Source organism: Drosophila sechellia, chromosome X, assembly GCF_004382195.2.
Source record: "Drosophila sechellia strain sech25 chromosome X, ASM438219v1, whole genome shotgun sequence".
Lineage (NCBI taxonomy): Eukaryota > Metazoa > Arthropoda > Insecta > Diptera > Drosophilidae > Drosophila > Drosophila sechellia.
In genome coordinates, this window is record NC_045954.1 from 16,046,257 (window position 1) to 16,052,757 (window position 6,501).

The 6,501-nt window shown below is 40.5% G+C and overlaps 1 pseudogene; it reads left to right on the plus strand.

Moving 5' to 3' along the window:
* Positions 1–2,136: 2,136 nt before the first annotated feature.
* LOC6614914 lies at positions 2,137–3,466 on the plus strand (annotated as a pseudogene).
* The last annotated feature ends 3,035 nt before the right edge of the window (positions 3,467–6,501 follow it).

A 6,501-nucleotide genomic window follows, 5' to 3' on the forward strand; every position in this document is an offset into this window, starting at 1 on the left:
CTTGAATTCCGAGATCCGTACATAAGTCCCCAAAACGATATCCCCAATGTAAAGAGCGTACCGAAATCAAAGCCAGTGTTGCATAGATATTACGAAATAGTACGATGGTACGGTACGGTACGAGTACGGGAGTACATACATCAGTATAGAGCATATTGAACTTATAGAGCATATAGAAAAATAGGAACGATGTGCCGATGTGTAGGGCGTGCGTACAAAATGTGTACATGAAACCACCGTTAACTTTGCTTCATGCGAGCCGAGCAATTAAAGAGTTAAAGAATAAAATACAAAATGAAAAATACAGATACAAGTGAAAAATGAAAAATGAAAAAAAAGAATACCTAATGCAAACAGAATAAATCAGCAGCAGCAAAAGTTCCGAAATTGTTGTCGAAATATATAATAATAGCAGCTTTTAGAACAACACCAAGGAAGTTGTAGTAAATGCGGAGGAAATTGTATTGTTGTTGTTTTTATGTACATTTACTTTTTTGTATTACCGTTGTTGTAAGTCAAATATGCCAAAAATGAATAGTTTACTAAAGTTACAACAAAGATTCAAATGCAGGCAAGATATGAATTACTTTAAACGCAAATCGCAAGAACAAGTTCCGAATGTTTTAGTAGTCAATGGAGAATATCTTTTAATCGCTTACACTAAGTGTTCCCATGCATATTTATGGGTTCCTTGCCGAAACAGAAATCTTACATAAACACAAATATAACACAAGAACGCGGCTGTCGACTTTTACTCCACCCCGGTACTCAAAATGTTCGAATAAAAGAGTGAATAAGTTACTGAATCATTGCATGCAACATAGAACGACTTTAGCTAATGGAGAATCGTGTTTATTATATCGTATTCAATTTTTACCTGATTTGATCCATTTCGCTATTTATTGAACGTTTGATGTGAATTAAGTATTCCCCCACCCACAGCATTCTGCAAAATAGAATAGTTAATAGAAAATGCAAATACAAGATCATACGTTCTCGATTCAAGTGTTTAACTTTAATATGCATTTTCAGTTTGAAGAAGCTCTTGTACATTTTGTGATGATCCAAAAATGTTTTTTTTTTTAAAACTGGCTGCGATTTTTCGACTGTAGTGGTTGGAATTTCGCAACCAAGAATGTTGCTTGTGTATTTAAGTGGTACCATTGTGTTATTTGAACTTTTGAGTATCGGGTGAGCATAGAACTAAGGAACCATTAGAGGTCCGATGGATTGATTGAGCCGCCACAGAGCCATTTTGATAATAAGAACAAAGAATTCGATAACTATGTATGTTTTAATGGATTACATAAGTGTGTACTACTTCACGCAACAGGTGGGTGGCATTGCCCTGCAAATATTTACTTTAATTTCTGGATAATTAGTGCTCACATCACTGATTAGAGGACAGGAATGCGCAAAACAATATGCTTAATACATAAGATTCCAGAGCTTTTAGTAACGCCATGTAAATTCTGGGTCAAGAATACAGTTGTGAAGATTGAAGATTGTAACCGAGGCGTTTGTTATTATGTATTCAAGTCATTTATTATAAGTGTATACAGCTTATACTATTACAAAAGTGTTAAAAACATGAATTATTTTGAGAAAAAAAAAAACACAAAAAAGAATATACAACAAAATGTTAGTCGGTAAATGAAATCAATGTAAAACAATTTAATGTAGACTGTACTAAGAATTCAAGGAAATTTGAATATCAACACTCCATCACGCAAATAACTAAAAGGAAATTCGCAAATTGAATAGAAGTTGATGGGAAAATTATTTGCACAGTGCAGAAAAACGTGTTATAAAATTATTATACTATACAAAAACTATATATTATTGAATTATGCTGATGAAATTAAAAACCATAAAAGTATGTAAAAAAAATTCAAATACAAAATGATTTAAATGAAGTACAATAAATATTCAAGTGACGAAAATGTACGAGCGGGCTCTTTTAATGGGAGTATTTTAAATGATTGAAGGAATGGTTGGAAATATATAGAATTTAATTTAAAAAATTTTTGAATTTTGTTTTTGAACAGTTCGGGAAGTAAGTGTGACCGCATATTGATATATTCGTATATTTATTTTCAGCTTGCGGTCAATCGATAACAAATCGCACCTTCTGATATCGATAGACAGCAAGCCGTTTTGCTTGTAAATACAATTTTAATTGGACAAACTAAATTGATGGAACCGGTGCCCATCCGGCCAAAGGCGCCGGGAGCGGATAACCGCGGAGCCCTGCCGCTGGCGGCGAAGAAGCCGGCCAAGAAGCGTTCGTACCACTGCGCGTTTGTTTTACGGAGTTCTCTCGTCATACGGCCACCAAGCGGCACGAACAGCAGTGCGCCGTCAGGTTGAGGTGTCTATTCGTCTGCCGCCACTGTCTGACGCTCTTCGGCGAGGAGGCCCGGCTGGAGCGGCACCGGGGAGCGAAAGCACATCGACGGCCAGTTCCTGTGCCTGCAGTGCGGCAAGAAGTACGCGTCCGCCACGTTTCTGTACCGGCATGTGGCCAGCTGGCACGGCCAGCAGTCCGCTGTTCTACTGCGACATGTGCGCGGACAACTGCAACGACGTTAAGACCTTTAGTGGTATGCTGGAGCTGCAGGAGCACGCCGAGGAGGTGCATCGCCTGAGTACCCTGAAGTCCACGGCCAGTGATGCAGGTAAGTATCCTGCTTACGAGTAGTTGTGATGTTTATGGCATACCCTGCTTATTAATACTATTCAATCCGATCCCTGCAGACAGCCAGGTTGATGAAACGGAGGACCTTGAGATGCTGGAGGAGAACATTGAAAACATACTGCCCAGCATCGACTGGGACGACGATCTCACTTTGGCTGGCCCACGGACCTGGACAAGGAGTCGTGCATTGTGGACGCCAAAGCCGAGCGTTTTCGTGTGTCCCTTCTGCGCCCAACGGATTCCCCGGCAGTCTGAGCCTGATGCGGCACCTGGAGCAGGTCACGGACGCAGCGCCCTGGAGTGCTGCTATTGTGGCAAGAGCCATGGCAGCCGAGAAGCCCCTGCGGTCCCACCTGCAACGTCTTCACATCCTCTTGCGCGGTCATGTGTGCGGTATTTGCCAGGCGGACTTCGCCACCGCGATCACCTGAAGAAGCACGTTAATAGCCTGCACCTGGACCACCGACCACATCTGTGTCCCACGTGCGGAAAGAGATTCACCCAGCGGTGCCACCTCACCGATCACATGGGGACGGATCGCTGCCACGGTAATTACACCTGTGAATTCTGCGTGCGGCCTTCTTTCGGCCATCGATCTCGAACGGCATGTGAGTGAGGAACATCCGTAGGGCAGTCATCCTAGCGGGAATCGTAGATACCTGAGCGACATCTCACGTCCAGAATTGCTTTATATACATTTAAGCAATGGATAATTCATGGATGGATAAGTCATCGGAAATGCTTTTCCAAGCGAACTTGAATTGAAAATCGCATTTAGTTTTTGCTGTAAAATTAATGCTTATGAGACGATTTAAATTTACACTTAAGAACTATAAATATAAGCGATTAGTTACTTTATATAGCAAGCAGAATTTGTTACACATTGCAGCTACGATGGCTGAAAGACAATGTACTTTATGAATACTAAAATAACAATACATGAAGTCATGTTAATAAAAACGGGCATAATTGAAATATTGCTAAGGAAAGTCTGAAAGATTCAAAGAATGCCTAAAGAAAGTTTACAGAATAATTGATGCGTACTGTTAACCTTATGAAAAATAACAATGAAATAATGCTGCTTATCAGTAATATTTATACTCCATTTCAACACATATGGTACAAATAAATAGAAATATCATATATAGATACATAGAATGCAACATAAGTATTGTTAATGTTGCTCTGTGTATATTTAAATCTAACTCAGCGAGCCTCCTGAGCGAGGGTGTGCATAAGTCGAGATCGCGCTCTCCAGCGTTAACTGTTAACAGTGAATCCATCCGCTCCGCTCTAGGCCCAAGATCGAGAGAGCGCTGAGCGGAGCGGTTCGATTGGGATGGGATGTGAGTGGAGAGGTGCTGAGCGAGCGGAGAGCGCAATGCTGCGACAGCTGGTTACTGTTACTGTTACTGCAACAGCTACTGCTACTGCTATTGTTATTGGCGACTGTGATGGGGGCGCAGTAACTTGGCCCACAACCGACGAGTCGACAGTTTTGAACGGAACTTGCTGGTGCTTGGATCGCAAGCTCGCCGATCTCCGCGAGGCTTAACACCACCAACTTCGACGCGCTCAAATATATATCACAAATTACCAAATACAAAACCCTCCATTTGTGCACACTATATTTTTTTGTTGTTTGTTTACCGTTTCGTGCTAACCGATTTGTGCTATCCGATTTGTGCTGTTGAACGTCGTGTAAAACATAGTATTCAGAATTTTCGAGCCGTGTTTTCATAGAGTAAGTGGTGCTTCTCAAAATTTTCAACATTTTAACACAAATCAGCAGCGTAAACAAGCAAGCCAGGGACCCTCGACTGCGTCTAACATTTAAACTGAAACTGCTTTTTGTTATTGTTTATATGTTTTTCCACTGAAGCTGGCCTTTTAAAAGCTCTCCACAGCGCACAGCCTTTTGTTATATATATGTTTTTTTTTCCAAATAGCTTTCGAGAATAACCAGAACACCGTTTTATCATTAACAAATGCAAAAAAAAAACCAACAAAACAAAAAGTACAATTGCAATTAACGTTTTTTTGATCTGGCTGTTGAGTTATTCCAGTGGCTGTGTGGAAAACCCCCGTGAAAATGTTGCGCTTGAATTCCTAAAAACAAAGTCTAAGCCGGGCATAATCGGTATTCAAATGAACTGCGTCAAATCGCGTGCGAATCGAAGATTTTTGAATCACATAATGAAAGTGAACTTGGCTTAAATGTAGTCGCTGCCTTAAATTGCAATAAATCAAGATGTTTGATCGAGTTATTGCGGATAAATCGTCAATAAAGTTCAACAAACTAATGCTGGCAATGTGCTCAAAGTTCATGTTTATTTTTTAATTTACTTCGTTACTAAAATGCCATTTTTAAGTAATAATTTATTTTGGAATTTACAATTGCGGGTTTTTATTAAAAGGAAACACGTTAATGATAACGTTTGCTCACAAAAGTCGCACATTATATATTATGTGATAAATTGATGCATATTATACTATTTTACTTTTAGGTTTTGTAAAACATCACGTTCAGAAACATAAAAATGCCATATAAACTTAGGTGCAAATATGCGTTTCCAAATTATAACATGCATATTTTGTATAGAACTGGAAGAACTTTGATATCCTACAAAGGAAACTATACCTAGATGAAGTCACACCTTCACTAACTTAAAAAAAAACAATTATTTTAGATATGCCTAGTTTTTCAAAACTTGTCCATATTTCCGCCTTCCAAAAGTTGAAATCGGTTAATCTTAGACTCGCATTCCAGACGTCGCCGTTGACCCGATCCCTTTGGGAGCCTTTGGGGAGCAAATGCATAATTTTATCTTGTAGAGCTTGTAGAACCCACTGCCATTGTCCATTGCCCATTGCCCTCCTGTTGGCCGAAGTTTTTGTGTTTTCTGTTTGTTGTTTGCTCTGCTGCTCCCCTGTCTACATGGGCCCATGATGCAGTGGAGTTATTATCATGTCTATATTGTAATTGATTTGCCTGAGCGAATGACCAGACGGGGAGACAAGCTATGGGCCTGTTCCCTGATCTGCCACGCCTGCCGCCGCCCCGCCTCCGCAGGCTTATCATTAACGCTCGAGTCTTCCTTTTGTTTTGGAATTCATGTGCGGGAGCAATTGCCTGGACGGAGGCACACCCTTCGCATAATTGTGGACCGCCCAAATTGGGGATCGCGTTCCGAGATGATTCCTTTAGGTTCCTCGCCTTTTCCTCCTTGAGATTACTTTATATGATTTGATATCTTCGGGTGACGTACCGGGAAGGAATGCCTCGAAAGTGGGAGAATAAATACAGGTGACACGCTGCGCAAACTAAATACAGATCATATGGGTATCGTCTATCGACTATATGATACCTGAGGCATAGATATATGCATATGATAGCCTTGTAAGGTCAATATTCTTAGAGAAATCTTGTAAAACAGTCGCTTGATTGCGTTTTTGGGACACCCTACCCATCGGAAAGTCTTTGCTGATCAGATGTCGCCAAAGTTAGCACACCTTTTTAGTACGGGGTACTAAAAGCAATCAGTATGAGGAGTAACAAAAGCCTGTCGCTTTTCGCAATAAGTATTCCGCATTTATACGTATATATTTTAAAAACGTGCTTAATTTTGTAATCTGCCTTTCCCCCTCCCCCTCCTCCATCTATCCGTCTCCCTCTGGTCGATCTGTAATATCTGCTCTGACGAAATGCCTCAGTAGCAACAAAAACACAAACTGATAACTGATAACTGACTAGACGCGCAATGTTAACGTTGAATCGGGTTAAAGAGACTTCGATGTGACAG